Source organism: Diabrotica virgifera, chromosome 5, assembly GCF_917563875.1.
Source record: "Diabrotica virgifera virgifera chromosome 5, PGI_DIABVI_V3a".
Taxonomy (NCBI): domain Eukaryota; kingdom Metazoa; phylum Arthropoda; class Insecta; order Coleoptera; family Chrysomelidae; genus Diabrotica; species Diabrotica virgifera.
In genome coordinates this window covers 29,369,740-29,389,334 of record NC_065447.1, presented here as the reverse complement: position 1 = coordinate 29,389,334, position 19,595 = coordinate 29,369,740, and the positions used below count along the sequence as shown (strand labels likewise).

Below are 19,595 nucleotides of genomic sequence, written 5' to 3'. Positions count from 1 at the left end.
AGACTACACTAATCTGATTGACGAGTTTGCCAAAATTAAAGTCAGAAGGGTAAAATTATACTTTTTGTAAATGTTACTTAAGAGCCTACATATGCGTAAAATTTGCTCGCAATGCATTTTAAATGCATTCACTTTTTTTCGAATCCTAAAAAACTAATAAATATTTTTGAAAAATTTAAACGCAGATTGAAAGATTACATTATTACCGAGGGCAAAAGTCCCTTACAATAAGCAAAAGTTTCTTTTGAATAACATATTTGAAATTTAAAATTACACTCAATTTTCTCTTTTTTTACCATGTAACTTATTCAAATGAACATTATAGAGATTTTCGAGACTTTCGGCCCTTGGTCATGTGTGGTTTCACAAAGAGGGGATGGCATTAGATAAACTTTTTGCCACAGATATTGTCCTTGGCCATAATGTAATCTTTTATTCTGCATTTAAAGTTTTCAAAAATACTAATTAGTTTTCTCAGGATTTGAAAAAAAAATTAATGCATTTAAAAAGCATTGCAAGCAAATTTTACGCCTACTCACTTAATGTAGCGTTAATACATATTTCATTTAAGTATGTTTTGTTTTTAAAATAAAAGTTTACGTTAATTTTGTGTAGTTCCTTTTAATAAAAATAAAAGTTAAGTTTCAATAATATTTAAAGGGCGGCATTTCGAAGACTTGCATCATATTGAAAAGATGTACCGCACGACTCTGCACGTGATTGGTCGAAATTTTGTTTGTCACTATCACCCTGTGTCACGTTACATTGGTATGGTAGTACTGCGTCTACAGCTGATTTTAAGGATTTTATAAAATTTATAAACTTTTAAAAACTTATAGATTTAACATTTTAATGTTAACCAGAATTTTTACGTTGACTGTTTGAGGTTGATTATTTGTGTTTTTATTTTGTTTTGATATTTATGCTAAAATATTTACATTAGAATAATTATCTTCAGTTTGATCCCAATTAGGAACTATTGTATTTTCCTCTATTAAAACATTATGCAACATGAAACCCAAAGTTATAGTTTGAACTTTACTAGGAGCTAAATATATGGTTATTAGTAGAACAGTAGTCCATACCAAATGGTATATTAAGTATCAATAAAAGATTTATAAATAATACCCACAAAAACACAAAAAAATTCATCAAGACATATGATCCCATTTTCAACCGCCATTATCACATAAAATGTTTACATCACGTGTATCACATAAGATGTTTTACCAGCAGGTTATACGTTTTTGCTATTTGCGCAGAAATCGGCGCAGTTCTTGTACAAGAATCTGTGTCTGACACAAATTCTTGTATCGTTTCTGATATCGTTTCTTGTATCTGTGTATGACACCATGCATTTTTTTGACATATCAGAAACGATATCAGAAACGATACAAGAAAATGCATAGTGTCATACAGCCTTAAAACATTTTAAATATAATAATGCTTGTCACAGTTCGGAGGCATATAACAGTTATTAACAAATAAGAGTCAAAATGTCAGTTTTTTCGTTTAAATCGCTACAGGCAAAAATAAATAAACAGGTAATTAAATAAATTTTATTTTTGGTACCCCATTTTGCTTACTTAAAGTACGCCTCAGCGTATTTAAACTCAACTTTCAAAAACGCGCGTGTTTTAAAGTCACCATGATAACATCAATAGTTTTAAAATATTGATCTGACCTGACAGGAGTACATAGTCGTTGTAACGTCAAATAAATAAAACATGAATAAAATATTACTAACAAATGTTTCAAAAGCTTTATTCGAATATTTGAAAATCTTAATATTTTAAATGAATTTGAAAAGTACTGTATATAAATAATTATACTGTTCCGACATTTTCTGAACGTAAGCAAGTACAACTCGTTCATCGGTATCTGTTACCTTTTGCTCTTCCATTGATTTAATGAACTTGACGTATTCTTTTTATAAGCGTCTTTCGATTTTTGCGGTTTTAACCGCAATTATTCTGCTTTACTATTTAGGTAATCAATGTTAGAACGCATTTTTATGCAATATACAACTAGTAATAACAATTAATCTTATATGACACATTGCAAATTAATTTTTGTTTTTATCATTTCCATAACAACGAAAGGTATACTGATGTACATAACAAATTCAACCATTTTACATTATTAGCTCTTATTTCAGTTTTTTAAAGTAATAATACATGATTTCAAAGTGTACCAAAAAAATAGCGTAAAGTATTCGTGGATAACTGGGTCTTTAAAACACTTGCTCTATTTCGAGCACTCCGGCTGCACCGCCGAAAAATCGAGCGTATTTTAAACACCTCAATATCCACTTATAATTTAATATTATATTTATTTAGATTATTAATCTTTTAGTATATGGGCAAATAGTCTAAGAGCTAGTGAACCCTCCGACTAACGGTCGTCCTGTAAGGCTAGAAATTTTTCTAGTGATAATTCATAGCACACCAAGGCTAAAAACCATGACCTGGCAGGCATCAGCGGTGCACGTGTATCTACCAGGTGAATCGAAAAATGCAAATTTAGGGGGTTAAATAAACTTTCTCCTGTAAGGTTTAAAAAGTATATGTTTGAGTAAGTCATTTAGAAGAAATGTGTACAATGACAGGCGATTCTGAAGAGCATAAGACCTTGCCAGGCGAGGGGAAAGATTAGGGGTTTTTCCTAAAATTATTATTTTTGCATCGAACAAATTTTTTTTAGGTTTTTTGAATCATTCAAAGGGATTCAAATAGGGATGGGAAATTTTGATTCAAAGTAGTATAAGTGAGGACGTTTGAGTTTGCATAAATTCATTATCTCGAGAATGGGCAAATTTCAAGAAAAATCCTCAGGCAGGTCGATTTTTATTTTTAAATTAGGACTTTTTGGCATATATATAATACTAGTGACGTCATCCATCTGGGCGTGATGACGTAATCGATGATTTTTTTAAATAAGAGTAGGGGTTGTGTGATAGCTCATTTGAAAGGTTATTTAATTCTCTATTCAGTAATATAAACATTAACATAATTATTTGTACAGGGTGTACAAAAAGTTTTTTTCTTCTATTTGTCAAATTTAATAAAAGTTAATTTAATAAAAAAAAATTTTTTGTCCACCCTGTGTAAATAATTATGTTAATGTTTATATTAGTGAATAGAGAATTAAACAACCTTTCAAATGAGCTATCACACAACCCCTACTCTCTTTTAAAAAAATCATCGATTACGTCATCACGCTCAGATGGATGACGTCACTAGTATTATATATATGCCAAAAAGTCCTAATTTAAAAATAAAAATCGACCTGTCTGAGAATTTCTCTTGAAATTTGCCCATTCTCGAGATAATGAATTTATGCCAACTCAAACGTCCTCACTTATACTATAGTGTCGCGCCCGCTTGATTAGCACTTAAAAAACAAAGGCGTTTCCGATATTATATTGCAACAAACTCTTTATGATTTCATCAATCAATGTTTAAAGAATATCTACCTACCTTGGCAACTTTGAAATTTTTAGATAAATGACCGATTTAGGGTAAAAATGGCCGATTTCGCAATTTTCAAAATTTTCAATTGCTTATATAACAAAAACTATTAACTTAAGAGAAAAATCACTAAAGACCTTTTCTGTTTGGAATGATTCAAAAAACCTAAAAAAATTTGTTCGACGCAAAAAGAATAATTTTAGGAAAAACCCCTAATCTTTCCCCTCGCCTGGCAAGGTCTTATGCTCTTCAGAATAGCCTGTCATTATACACATTTCTTCTAAATGACTTATTCAAACACATACTTAAATTTAAACCTTACAGGAGAAAGTTTATTTTACCCCCTAAATTTGCACTTTTCGATTCACCTGGTAGATACACGTGCACCGCTGATGCCTGCCAGGTCATGGTTTTTAGCCTTGGTGTGCTATGAATTATCACTAGAAAAATTTCTAGCCTTACAGGACGACCGTTGGTCGGAGGGTTCACTAGCTCTTAGACTAAAAGCTTTAAAATTGCAGTTTTTGAATTTTCGTTTCTTCGGAAATTGCAAAAAAGACTAGAATTTCGAAAATAAAAAATTTGCTATTATATTGTGAAAAATGAACCTATGGCTTTGGTATTGCATGAAAAGTTAAGTCAAGTAGTCCTTATAGTGTACAAAAAATTTCAAGACGATTCATTAATTATAAATATAACTATTATAGTTTAAATTTTATTCAATTTATTTATACTAATTCGTTTTTTTGCAATTGTTGTTCAGAAATAATAATGATTCAGCGATTCTGCGGGTGCCACATGAATGAGGAAGACTTTTTCAATATATTAAAAAAATCAATAAAAGTCATTTTTGCCATTCCAAAAACATTTTACTACAGTAGGGTCATTTTTGACATAAATAATTTGAATAACTTTATTAATATTGACTGTAGACTAAATCCACTTTGATATTTGAAAAGCTGGTATCTTTACACGAATTTTCAAAACCAAACAAATCGTTAGGTCAATTAGGGTCAAATTTAACCACTTCCAAAATTCTTGTAAAAATAATAGCTTTTGAAGTAACAAAGTGGATTTAGTCTGCAGTCAATATTAACAAAGATATTTAAATTATTTATAAGTTAAAAATGACTCTACTTTAGTAAAATGTTTTTGCAATGGTAAAAATGCTATTTATTGATTTTTTAAACATGTTGAAAATATAAGTCTTCTTTTTTCATGTGGTTCCCGCAGAATATCTTATTATTATTATTTTCTGAGCAAATAATATTGCAAAAAAGCTCTGTGGGATAAACAAGTTGAATACAATTTAACAAAATAACAGCATGATATGTTTGGTAGATGATGCTGTAATTTTACATAGCCAAGGGTAATCTAAAGGAACCACTGCACACATTTCGAACTCAGCATGAACATATCAATTAAAAATAAAAATTAGAATACGTGAATATTCTAATAAATTGTAGAACATATAGGTATTACAGTTTAAATATCTGACAAACTGATCTCCCTATTGGTCACGATCTTGCAAAATATTTTAAAAAAATTTATCAACAAAGCAGGAACTGGTTCTTTATGTTACTTGAAACAAGACATTCATGAGAGCAGCCAGTGGAGTTATTATAGGTAATATATTTGAAGGCATATGGAATAGAACCAAAATATGCTACTAATAAAACTGTCGCAAACGTTGATGTTATACTATATGGAGAAATAAAGGAAGTGAAATGGATAAAGTCATAAAAACTGATTACTTTTTCAAAGTATATTTTATGATTACAATTAAAATAAATAAACAATTAACACGAAATATTTGTCGTTAAATTATATGCCATCAAAGTTAGTAAAAATCATGAAAAAATCTGGACTTTACCACATTACCACAAACACAAAAAATTGAATTTATTTTAACCTTAATAATACTTAAGTTTTCGTGCAAATAGATCACGTCATGGCTAATATTTGCCAACATGCGAAAAGGGGTCACTTTAATAAGTGTTGTGTACTAGGTGAGAAATAAAATATTTCTCCCAGAATCATATATTATAATCTCACTAATGTTTAAAAATGTGCTAGGACTAGGATAATAAATTGTTGTCATTCTTCTGACTTAACCTATTTATATCGATTTTTGAAGTCAGCAACAAAACATATTATAAAAATAATCGCTTTAATTAGTAACATACTTAAGACATTTTTAAATATCATACTTGGCAAAATTGTTAAAACTCATGAATATAAAATTATTGAGAAAATTAGGTTAAGAAAGAATATAGCCACAGGAAAAGCTCTTTCGATTTGAATGTGCTAGCAGGGACACATGGAAATCAATTAACATATTTGATTAATTTAACAAGATATGTTTTATTCCTGTGTTGTCATTTATATTTGTGCTATATATTGTTTCGATAATATTAGCGGGTATTAATTCTTCTTTTAGTATCTCTTTTACAACTTACGGTCACCCCCTGGCGACTGACGAACGCCGGGGTTAAATCTAAGTCTACATCTACGCCTAGAAACGCTTTCCCTTTGGACATGTCGAAGGATATGTGGGAAAACATGAGGTATGAAACCCAAACAAATATACTGGCTATATATGACTGTATTCAGGGCTATATGGATGGCGCACTAATATAGCGGTCTAAATGCCTACAAAATTCCACCAAAAAGAAGCTTAATAAGCTTCAATGTCAAACATGCTTAATCATAATAGGAGCGATGTCGAATATCCCAACCGTCTCCATGAAGGTCATGCTTGACGTCACTCAGTTGCATATATAGATGGCGATATAGAGGCGAAGCTAGAAGCATACAGAAACAGATAAGATGCCAGGAAGCCGAAGCATGGCAAAAGAATACCGGGATCAAATCTGAAGAGATAATTAAAAATTACTTAGAATGGAATCGTTGTAATGATGTGCCTCTAGCCCGGCATTCAGCTCGCCAGCAGATACCGAACACGCATCTAACGCACGCCGTCTCACCAGTCTTCCACCACTAGGTTATCAGATGGGGTTGCCCGAAATGGTATAAGACAGCGATTGAGATGACAGAAAGTGAGTTCCAGTTAGCGAACTGAGCTGACAGGAACTCACTGGTCACCAGCCAATGGCCAACCGGGTTCCAACGAATTGAGTTGGAACCAAACGGAGTATTAGAACTCACAGGTTTAAGCTAGCGAACTGACTTAATGGAAAAACAATTGAGCTGAGACGAAGTGAGTCGAAGTCAGCCCAAGGGCGGACCCAGGATCGATTTTCGGGAGGGGTACCTTGGGATCAGGAGGTAATTTAAAAAAAATAGGGTTACAATGGTGAGTTTTAAGGCGCTTTTCACGCACTTTTGAGTGATATAAAGTTATTCAAAACGTATCGTTATTTAAGTATTATTAAAGTCAGTACCGATTCCTACACATTTCTTCGGTTTCAAGTGCAGTTCTTTTAACAAGTTTAATACTTTCGCAATGCTTCTCTTGTCAGGTCTTGTTCTTCCCCTCTTTCTTGATTTTCACTAATTATTTTTATGTTCTCATAAGCGTCAATGAACTTGACAAATCTTTACGAATGCTGTTATTGTGTAAGTATGTATCTCAAATGTAGAGAAAGCTGTTTCACGTGAGATACGTCGGTCTTTTCGTCAGATATGACAGAGTAATAATTTGCACTTTGAACCTGATTGATTATTTGTTCGATTATTTCTTCACCACAACATGTTATCAATTGATTTTGACAGGTGCTACTAATGTATGTTGAAGATGCTGTGGGTAGGTGTTGCTTAATAGTCTATCTTCTGATGCGATGTTAAACCTTAATGATTTCCCTCATTGCTAGATTCAGTATCTTCGTGCACAAGCAGAAGGCCATCATCACGATGGCCTATTAGAGGAATATTTTGTAGACCTAAGAAGACTATAGACTATTGGTCGTAGTCTTTCTCTATTTTCCTGACTTTTGCGGCTTGCGATAACTAGCTCGTTGGTCATTCCGTCTGGTCCTGGCGACTTTCTATTTTTGAGTGAATTTATGGCTATCTCTACTTCCTGAAAACGTTGCTTGCTTATGAATCTCCGTACTTGTTTTGTGTACCGTAGAAGTCGCTTTCCGTCCTTTTTCTAAACCGTTTCCAGTGTTCATTTTTTGTTCTTCTTACCAACTGCTTTGTTTCATTTCGTATTCTTCTATAGGTGTCTCTGGATTCTGGAGTATTTGATGTTTTATACTTCACGTAGGCCTCTCTTTTTACTTTACATTTCTGTTTTATTTCCTTTCTGAACCATGGTGTATTGTTGTCGTTTCTTTTTTTCAGTATGACTTTGCGTTTTACTAAAGCTTCTGTTGCTGCCTCTTCAATGTTGTTTTTAATTTTCTCCAAGCTCTCGTTTATATCTTCGATGTCGTCTATTTGTTTCAGCTGTATCTTCTGTGCTAATCTCCTTTGGTACCTTTCTCTTGTAGAGTCGTTCCACAGTGATTCTACATTGAATTTTTCCTCGGTGATTTCCTGTAGAAAATGTTTTGGTGTTATGTTTATTCTTATTTTTGCTAGGACTAGTTTGTATTCATCCCTGTGTCTGCTGAGAAAAAAGTTCGAATATCTAGAATCTAGAATTACCATGTTTTGATATTAGTAAATATTCTGTTTTTCTTTTACAGATAACAGTCAAGGGAAACGGAACGATGATTAGAATATTATTTTTGTTTTGTTATTTTTATTTTATTTTGTATTCGGATAATAATAGTATATTAAGTAAGGAGAACGGTAAGGGTTTTATACCGATCGAAGACAATTGTTTGGAGGAGGAGCGGAGCGACGACTCCAATTATTGTCTGAGATCGGTTACCCTTAACGTTCGACATGCTAGTAACGTTTTTTGCACGATTGATACCATTATAAATTATAAAATTAAACATTTTCGTCATATTAACTAATTTCATTCATTTTATCAAGATAGATACTTTGGTTGTTAGATAGTAACTAGGGTGCATAACAACAATGGAGAATTGAGTTTTTATTTAGTTGTCAATAATTTTAAGTACAATTTTGATTATTATAAATTAAAATATGAGCGAAAGTGAATTTGAAGAAATTGAACCGGCTTGGGAAGAAGGGTGTTCCGCAACTATTCCCGAAAAATCCAAAATCCGTTATCAAAATACCTACCAAAGTTTTAAAAAATGGTGCGAAGGCAAGAATTTAAGAATCGAAGAAAAGACTCTATTGGCATATTTCGTTCAAAGACATATGCAGTTGAAAGCTCCTGGAAGCCTCTGGGCAGAATAGTCAATGATTAAATCCACCGTTTTTCTTTATGATGGCATTGATATTTCCAAGTTTTCAACTTTGATCGCGTATTTGAAGAGAAAAAATGTTGGCTATAGGCCTAAGAAGTTTCAATATTAATAAATAATTCGTTAGTTTTCTTTATTCTTTCAAAAAATAAATCAGAATTAAGAGATTTTTTAACTCGACGGTAAGTGAATTACTAACCGTCGAGTTGGAGTACTTACCGTCGAGTTGGATTACTTACTGTCAAGTTGCTAGTAAATGTAACCTACTGTAAAATCTGTCACGGTAAACAGTCAAAAATGATTATTCGTGCAAAAAAATATATTTTTATTTTAATTAGATCTGCATTTACTGCAGGTCTCCCAACACGATACTGTCACCTCTCGAGGGGCACATGAACAAAACTGGACTGACAGAAAATACAAATTGCAGCTCTTGTCAGTCTGATGACGAGACGGCGAACACGATCTGTGCAACCAGGGTTGAACAGGGTAAGACTCAATACATTTGGGCATTATCAATAGACTTTCTCAAGGGTTGAACAGGGTAAGGCTCAATACATTTGGGCATTATCAATAGACTTTCTTAAAAAGGCATGGCTGAAGGGACAACTTTAAGCTTACGATGAGCCAAAATAGACATCTTAGATCGAGTACAAGGATGATTAAATGCCCACGTATATTGAGCCTAACCTAACCCAACCTTTATTTTGATTTTTTTTTCCAAAAAAAACTTACCCAACTTTTCTTTTCCGAAAAAAACTAAAGCAACTTACTAAAAACTGGGCTAACTTAATCTGTTGCATACTTATCATCTTATTTTATTTTTGAGACACCTTGTAAGAAAATAATTTATGGTTTGTTACTTTGCATAAATCTGCTCTTGCTTAATATTGTCTAGCGAAATATCCTTTAAAGATGGTAATTAAGATCAACGCACGGGAAAAAAACCAGATTTATAATTATTTATTATTTTAATTGCATCGTCGAATTAAAGTTAATGTGAAAACAACTCACTTATAAAGCATTGTTCCACTTTTTTTTAATTTCATAACGTTTAATATTCTCAAAAAATTACTGAATTATTAAAAGGTGGTTAAGTAAAAACATGATAACCATTTAAAGAAATTACAGACAAAGGAAGCATATAAAAAAGATAGAGACTTAATAATTTATGTATTAAGTTATAATTTAAAAGGCATAACGAAATAAAATATTAAGTACAAGGCGAATCATAACAATTATCTTCTTTTTTATTTCTTTTTTTTTTGTATTCGGCAATTTGTATCAAGGTTATTGAACTCTTAAATTATGGAACATGGAGCTTCAGTAAAAACGCGCGATCGAGTTCTATTTTGCGCTAAGGCACTTCATTCCAAGACTTTCCTTGACCTCTAATCTCGTCCATGTCCATGATGGATCTTCTACAAGTGTATGGTGGGCAACCTCTTTTTCTTTTTGGGGATTCCACTCTAAGACAGTATGTGCAATACTGCCACTCTCACACTATTTGGACTTTATTTAATTTTCTACATTCCTTTGTTGGGTCAGGTGTGTAGTCTAGGTCTAGAGTAATAAGGATTTTCTCGGGACACTCAAAGATCCAGGTAGCTGACTACTTTTTTAGTTATTGTAGACCTATAGGAAGAAAACCTACCTGTTTCCTGCCTAGAGTTCGCGTCCGTTTTTTAATTATTAACAATTTAGTGCAAAAATCGCGATTTTTTTCGATTTTCTGCACTCCATTCAAAAGCTAAATAGTTGACATAAAACTAAAAAATTCAGTTTTTTAGAACATCGAAAAACCTTCAAAATGCCGATATTTGAAAGTTAAAAAGTTAATTTGTTGCTACGCAAACTGCAAAAAAGTGAAAATTTTTATTTGTTATTAACTTTTACTAAAACTACCTTAGACTCTTTAGTGTTTCACCCAAAGTTGGGTATTGGCGTACTTAACAAACCTTTAAAATTTGAGACCGATACATTAATTAGTTTAAAAGTTATTCTATTTGTTTTTCACATAGACCTTTATTTTAAAATAAGATAAGACAGAAAATAATGAAGATAGGGCAATTCTGAGTATGCCAAATGAAAGTAGAAAAGAGATAGTATCAAAATGTATTAAAAAAGTTAAAAAAATAATTAATACATATAGTCAAAAATCCTAATGCCCAAATTTTTAAATTTTGTAGTTTATAAACATTTACAATAACTTTAAAAATGTTGTCCGTAGAAACAATCTTTTATATATTAGAAAATATAGCATTTTAACACGAATTTTCAAATAATAGTACATTGTTTACCGGGTAGGAAAAGCTTAACATTCCTGGACGACTGTGAAGATTGCTAAGTCGAGGCGCAAGCCGAGACTTAGCAACACAGAGTCCAGGAATGTGGCTTTTCCTACGAGGTAAACATACTATTTTTCCGCAAATCGTTTAAAATTCGACAGATATTGATTGATTTAAAAAAACGCGATAATTTTATTCCCAAATAAATGGTGCTTTGAAATTCCTAATAAAATTACTTGGGTTACTATGGAAACGTATTGAGGTTGAATTGTCAAACTTGACGCTTATAAATTTAATTGCTGGTGTTCTCGAAAGTAAAATGATAAGTGATGATGAAATTTCAATTCCTGGGACTCCTCCAGAGCTGGTTGAGGCAGTGAATACTGCTTCATTAGAATTATTGCCAAAGAAATCAAGAGAAAAGTACGAAAATGCATACAGACGTTTTATGGATTATCGCATGAGTAAAAATACGAGTTCTTTCTCAGAAAATGTTGTAATGGCATACTTCCTAGACCTTTGTTTAAAGATGAAATCTTCAACATTATGGGCCAATTATTCAATGCTGAAGTCAACCCTTGCACTTAAACACAATGTAGATATATCTACATACTCAAAACTTCGTTCTTTATTGAAACGGCAAGCTCAAGGTTATAGGGCAAAGAAATCTAAGATTTTAACGAAGGAAGAAATTGAAAAATTTATCCAGGAAGCTCCAGATAAAGAAAATTTAATGATTAAGGTAATTTACAAGGTTTTAATAGCAATGTGTTTTCTATCATTTATGTAGAACACTAACAACTGTACGGAAATATCATTTCCTTACAGTAAGGAAATGACATTTCCTTACAGTAAGGAAATCCTGACTTTTTCTTCAAGAAATTTTGACAGGAATGTCAAAATTTCCTGGCGATTTGCGGAAAAAAAATTTAGCCTGGGTTCATTCGGACAAAATTAGCCATATGTTTTTTTTTAATTCACAGCTAATTTGTTTATAATAATTAAGGAATCTCATTAATGCCATTTTAAAGAATGGGATTTGTATTTTTTCTTAAAAAAATTGCACAAACATTGTACCTTCACAGCACCCTCTACGATTTTTCAAAAAAGTAGTTCAGTTCAAACGATTACTAGGGGAAACCTATGTACAAATCCACCAAGTTAAAATACCGAAAAAGCAATTTTAAACGAATGTAATTTTCTGTATCTCCGGATCAACTCAATTGATTTTGATTTTTCTTTTTTTAATTTGTATGTAATTTCTATGTACATTACAAATATATGCAATTTGTTTATAAATTTATTAATTAATAATCAGTCTAATTTGTTTAAACAATTCTTGAAAAAACATTTTTTTACAAAAATCTATTTTTTTAATCATAGTATCATTAATGATCATAGAAAAAGTTAAAGTACATTTTAATAAATAAATGATTTTAATTAGATAATTATTTATTGAAGATAATTTATTTATTAAAGTATATCTTAACTTTTTCTATGATTAATAACAATAGTATGATTAAAATCATGAATTTTTGGGAAAAAATTAATTTTTCAAAAATTGTTTAAACAAATTAGACTCTTTATTAGTTAATAAATGCCTAGACAGATTGCATATTTGTAATGTACAGAAAAATTACATACAAATTAAAACAAGAACGATCAAAATATATTCAGTAGATTCCGAGATATAGAAAATGATAGTAGTTTTAAGTTGCCTTTTTAGTTTTTGAACTCGTGCATTTGTCGGCTACCAGCTCCCCCTTCACTTACCACGACTAGTCACCAATAGAACTACATTTTTAAAAATTCGTGTAAAATACCAGCTTTTCTAATATGTATACAGGGTGTAACGAAAATACAGGTCATAAATTTAATCACATGTTTTGGGACCAAAAATAGTTTGACTGAACCTAACTTACCTTAGTACAAATGTGCATATAAAAAAACTTACAACCCTTTGAAGTTACAAAATGTAAATCGATTTTTTCCAATATATCGAAAACTATTAAAGATTTTCTATTGAAAATGGACATATGGCATTCTTACGACAGTAGCATCTTAAGAAAAAATTATAGTGAAATTTGGACACCCTATAAAAGTTTTATCTTTAAAGCCAGCCAAACTTTTGTGTACGTTCCAATTAAATTATTATTGTAATACCATCACTTAAACACACTATTTTTAAAACTTTTTTGGCTCTTAGTACTTTTTCGAGAAGTCAGTTTTTATCGAGATATTTTGAATACTTTTGTCAAATCCACCACATATATTTGTATATGGTTAAGTACGATTATGGAGATTTGGTAATAATATGAAAATTTATGTATGATTTACATTTTTAGGTATATTTTGAACCGTATTAAAAAAGAAGCCATATATCTCGATAAAAGGTGCCTTCTCGAAAAAATATAAATAGGCAAAAAAGTTTTAAAAACACTGTGTTTAAGTAATGGTTCAGTAGCAATATTTTAATTGGAACGTACACAAATATTTGGGGGGTTTAAATAACAAAACCCCCATAAAATTTTTATGTACACATATTAAAAAATAAGCCTCATCTCGATAAAAACTGCCTTATCGAAAAAATACTAAGAGGCAAAAAAGTTTTAAGAATATTAAATTTAACTAATGGTACCACAATAATAATTTAATTCAGACGTACACAAAAGTTTGGGGGGGTTTAAGTGAACAAAACCCCCATAAAAATTTTATGGGGTGCAAAAATTTCACTATAATTTTTCTTTAAGATGCTCCTGCCATAAGAATGCCACATATATATTTTCAATAAAAAATCTCTAGTAGTTTTCGATATATTAAAAAAAATCGATTTTCATTTTGTAACTTCAAAGGGCTATAACTTTTTTTATGTGCATATTTGTACTAAGGTAAGTTAGGTTCATTCGAACTATTTTTGTTCCCAGAATATGTGACTTAATGTATGACCTGTATTTTTGTTACACCTTGTATAAAATGATTTTTTCTACGGACAATATTTTTAAAGTTATTCTAAATGTTAATAAACTACAAAATTTCACAAATTTAGCATTAGAATTTTTGACTATTAGATAATTTTAGATAATTTTTTATCTTTTTTTAGTACATTTTGATAGTATCAGCTTTCTACTTTCATTTGGCATACGCAGAATTGCCCTATCTTCATTATTTTCTGTCTTATGTCTTATGTTATTGCAAAATAAAGGCTATTACGAGGCCAAGTAATATTTATTTTTAAAGAAGTGACAAATCTGTCTCATATTATTCATCACAAACTGGAAGATGTGTTGAGATATTATGTATTCAAATATGTACGTATGTTGATAATGAGCACCAAAATGGTGTTGCGGCGAAACCATTTATGTGAAAAATATTAATAAAAGCAATTCAACCAGCTTAATTGAAAACAATATTTTATTATTTACTTGATTATTCAGAATGTTTCTGCTAGTTATTGGCTACATATTTTTTGTTTAATTAACTAGCTGTCAGTTTAGTTATTAAAAAAATAACAAAACAACCAAGATTGTGGGTGAGAAAAAAAACCATTAATAATTTAATAGTAAAAAAGCATATGGGTGTTAATTTACGACTTTTGTTTTATCAACTGATCCCGGTGGTATTATTGGTGCGTTATCGTCAACAGATGAAAAATTAACTGAAACGAAATCCATCTTAATCCATGTACCAACAACAATTCAATTAAGTTCCGTTTGAAAAATATTAATGGCACTTTTTATGACATAACTGATAATCTCCTTATATCAACCAATTACACCAAAATATATGCGAAAAATCAATGATTTCGCGTAAAAATACATATTTTTGAAGGTTCTAAAAGGTATATAGCCCAAGTATTCATCATCATTCTCTGTGCCTTATCCCTATGCGGGGTCGGCTTCCCTAATTGCATTTCTCCACACAATTCTATCTTGGGTCATATCAATGTTGATCCCCTTTACCAACATGTCCTGCCTTATCGTCTCCCCCCATGTCTTCTTTGGTCTTCCTGTCCTACTCCTTCCAGGAATCTGCACTTCAGCTATTCTTCGTATTGGGTGGTTAACGTCTCGACGTTGAACATGACCAAACCATCTTAACCTATGCTCCCTCATTTTGGCATCAATTGGTGCCACACCTAGACTTCCCCTAATATACTCATTTCTAATTTTATCCTTCTTTGTCACTCCACTCATCCATCTAAGCATTCTCATTTCCACCACATGCATTCGCTGTTCCTCTTTCTTTTTCACTGCCCAACATTCAGTTCCGTACATCATAGCTGGTCTTATGGCTGTTTTATAGAATTTTCCTTTCAGCTTCATTGGAATTTTTCTGTCACACAACACACCACTCGCTTCTTTCCACTTCATCCATCCAGCCCTAATTCTACTGCATGCATCTCCATCTATTTCTCCATTACTCTGTAATACCGATCCTAGGTACTTAAAACTATTGCTTTTTACAATCATTTCACCATCCAAAGATACCACTTTATTTGTAGTAGCTCCATCTTTAAATGAACATTCCAAATACTGTGTTTTTGTCCTACTAAGTTTTAAACCTTTTTCCTCCAGAGCTTGTCTCCACTGTTCCAGTTTTTGTTCCAAGTCTCTTTCACTATTTCCTACTAACACGACATCATCAGCATACATTAAGCACCATGGAATGTTACCCTGTATTTTCGCTGTTATCTGGTCCAAAACTAATGAGAATAAATACGGGCTAAGCACAGAACCTTGATGCAATCCTACTTTCACATGAAATTTATCAGTCTCTCCCACACCTGTCCTAACACTAGTCGTTACTCCCTCATACATATCCCTCACAATCTTTACATATTCACCAGGGACTCCTTTCTTATTGAGTGCCCACCACAGAATCTCTCGAGGAACTCTATCATATGCTTTCTCAAGATCAATGAATACCATATGAGCGTTTGTTTCTTTACTCCTGTATTTTTCCATCAACTGCCTTATAATGAAAATTGCATCTGTTGTTGATCTACCCTGCATAAAGCCATATATATACGTATACAATCCAAGTAATGAAGCTTAAAATAGGGCAAAACATCGCAATTTTTACAGAATGGATCGATTTGCTTGAAAATTTGAGGATAAGTAGTTGATAGTCCAAGGATCAAAATCTATATGATGCCGAAAGGCGCTTTTACCATGGGGGTGGATGCCACCCCATATCGAATGTGGAAATTTTTTATTATATTTTGACCGCAAAATTGGTAAAAACATTCATTCTAAGCAAAAAATGTTCTATACATTTTTTTGATAAAATTAATATTTTTTGATTTATTCGCTATCGAAAGTGTGAGTTTTATATCGAAAAAATCTATGTTTTTAATTAGTTTTCTGCTAATAACTCAAAAAGTTTTCGTTTTATCAAAACAACTTTACTTAAGAAAAATGTACCTTTTGAAAAAATAAACAAAATAGTTTTTTTTCATTTTTTTAAGACCAATAGTAATCCAGTTATGCCTTATTATATGTTAGCTCTTCTTCGTCAAATGCTAAATATTGTAGTTTCAAAGTCAAAAGAGGGATAAACTATGCATTTTTCGAGGATAACTTGTTCGAACTAATTTAAAGTATTTAAAAATATCTATCTCCTGAAATACAAAAAAAAGTCTCTAGCTAAAAAATTTAGTGACTTATAATGAAAATAATGTCAGTCCCTATTTTTTTTCAGCGAAAAAGTGATCGAAAACAACCTGCTAATCACCACCCTAATTAAAATTAGTCATTGACCTTATTTGGACTTCTTTATTTGCGTATTATTAATAGGTTCTAGAAGTTTGACCGGGTTAGAATGATTAGTTTTAAAAAATATTGAGTTAAAAGCGAATAACGAATTTTTGTAGTTTGGTAAAAAATGTCTTTTTCTTCAGAATAGAAAGATTAGCATCAGAGATACGAAAAAATGTTTAAATATGAAACTGTAGCTTATTTAATTCCCAAGAAACAGGTTTGCAAAAATTTTCTCTGCGACAAAAATTGAGTGAGCTATTGGCAATTAAAACTTATACTAACATGCTAAAAACCACCTTTATTAACCCTTTCAAAGTCACCTCTTTTTGCGATTAAGGTTTTTAAAAGGATTTAATAATAATAGCCTTATAGACCTTGTAAAAACCCACAAAATTCTTTTTTACCAAACTTTCTAAGATAAAAAATAAAAAAGTTACGGTTAAACATCAATATATTTAAAAAAAAATGGAGAAATCCAATTGGAAACACAATAATGTAAGTTAGCGGTGTTTTTAGTCATTGACCTTATTCAGTTTTCTTTATTTATGTATTATTAATAGACTCTAGAAGTTTGACTGGCTTATAATTATTAGTTTTAAAAAAACTGGAGTTAAAAGCGAATAACGAATTGTTTAAATATAAAATTGTAGGTTATTAAGTTCCCAAGAACTTGGTTTAAAAAAATTTTTTCTTCGGCAAAAATTGAGTGAATCGTAAATGAGTACCTATATCGAAAATCATTGATTTTTACGATATAAAACTTACACTTTCGATAGCGGATAAATCGAAACCTATTAATTTTATCAAAAAAATGTATAAAACATTTTTTGCTTAGAATGAACGTTTTTATTAACTTTTGCGGTCTAAATATAAAAAAAATGTCCATCCCCGAAATGGGGTGGCAACCACCCCCATGGTAAAAGCGCCTTTCGGCATCATATAGATTTTGATCCTTGGATTATCTACTACTTACTCTCAAATTTTCAAGCAAATCGATTCATTCTGTAAAAATTGCGAGGTGAAAAGCTTCGGTTCCTGGACTAATATCACATTTGAAAAATTTTTAGCTTATAAACATTTTTAACTTTGACTTTTTTGAAGTCATACTTCTTTACGCGCTATAGGAAAAATGTTGAGAGTGAATTTTTATAAAAGCAACAGTATGAAGTACGCGCATACCGACAGTATGAAGTTAGTTGCTAAATCTTTCAAGTTACCAATGTATCAATGCAAATGAAGTGTGAAAAAATATATGTATACCATGAAGGATCTGTTTTTAGGTGGATGTGAGAGGTGGCATTCGGATTTTTGCGGATAAAGTTAGGTCATAACTTCGTTAATAATAATTGACTTATGCTCCTTCTCAAATATGCCCGGAACATTAATAAAAAAATAAAATATTTAAATATTTCAAACAATTTCGTTTTTTTTTTCTAGTTTCTTTGCTTATAACTTTAAAACAATTCATTTTCGAACAAGGTAGTATAGAAATAAAACAAAGATAATTTAATTTCCTATCAGATACGATTGGTTAAAAATCTTTTAATTGAACACTTTTGCTGCAAAATAGCAATAAATATAAAATAAGGGGGAAAACAAGCCTGTCTTTACTCAATGTTTTTGCATCACTTAGGTTACACTTGGAACCGTCCTAAATCGCGTAGAAAATTTTTGTAATTTGCTAAAACCGTCCACCAAATTTCATTAAAATTGACTTACTAGATTTTGCATAATAATTTTGCAATCTAAACTTTTTTAAAAAATTAAAATTTTGTAAAATCTTGCCTGGGACTATCGAATAATTCGCGGAACGATCGAATAATTCTCGAAATGAAGATTGGATCGAAAACCTGAAAAATGCGTGTTCAATATTTTTCAAACATCTATAGAATGACACTAAACACGACCACCACACCACCCCCTGGAGGTGGCGGGTGGGTAACTTTAAAATCTTAAATGGAAACCCCAATTTGTTATTGCAGATTTGGATTTCTTACCTAAAAATAGGCAACTTTTATTCGAGACATTTTTTCGAATTGTGGATAGATGAGGCTATAATCGGGAAAAACGATTTATCGTGATACCATAAGTAAATTATAGAAACGGTCTAATATCCCGAGAAATACACTTCAAAATAAAAAACCAAAAAATACGTGTTTAATATTTTTTAAGAGCCTATCGAGTAACATCAAACATGAACCTCCACTCCACCCCCTGGAGGTGGGGTGGGGATAATTGTAAAATCTTAAAAAGGAGCCCCCATTTTTTATTTCAGATTTGGATTTCTTACGTAAAAATGAGTAACTTTTATTCGGGACATTTTTTCGAATTATGGATAGATGGCGCTATAATCGGAAAAACATTTATTAGCGCCATCTATCAACAATTCTAAAAAATGTTTCGAATAAATGTTACTTTTTTTTCATGAGGAATCCAAACCTGCAATAAAACATGGAGATTACTATTTGATTTTAAAGTTACCTCCAACCCCACCTTCAGGGGTTGGAATGGAGGGTCGTGTTTAGTGTCATTAGATAGATTTTTGAAAAATATTGAACACGTATTTTTCTGTTTTTCGAACCAATCTTCATTTCGCGAATTCCATCGACTTGTGAATTATTCGATCGTCCTAAGTGACGAGTTCCAGCCTGAGCAGCAGGTACCTCGGAGACCATCGCCGTCACAAAATTCGTGTTCAGTGACCTCCAAAACCTGCAAGTATAAAAATTTAACTCATTTCCGTCAATATTTCCTGAGTTCTAAATTTTTCATTTTCCATCTCTTCGA

The 19,595-nt window shown here is 31.5% G+C and overlaps 1 protein-coding gene across 4 annotated transcripts in view; it reads right to left on the bottom strand.

The window, feature by feature from the left end:
- Nucleotides 1–19,595, bottom strand: part of LOC114334761 (uncharacterized) — a 601,548-nt gene that overhangs the window by 458,859 nt on the left and 123,094 nt on the right. The gene's annotated exons all lie outside the window — the stretch shown is intronic.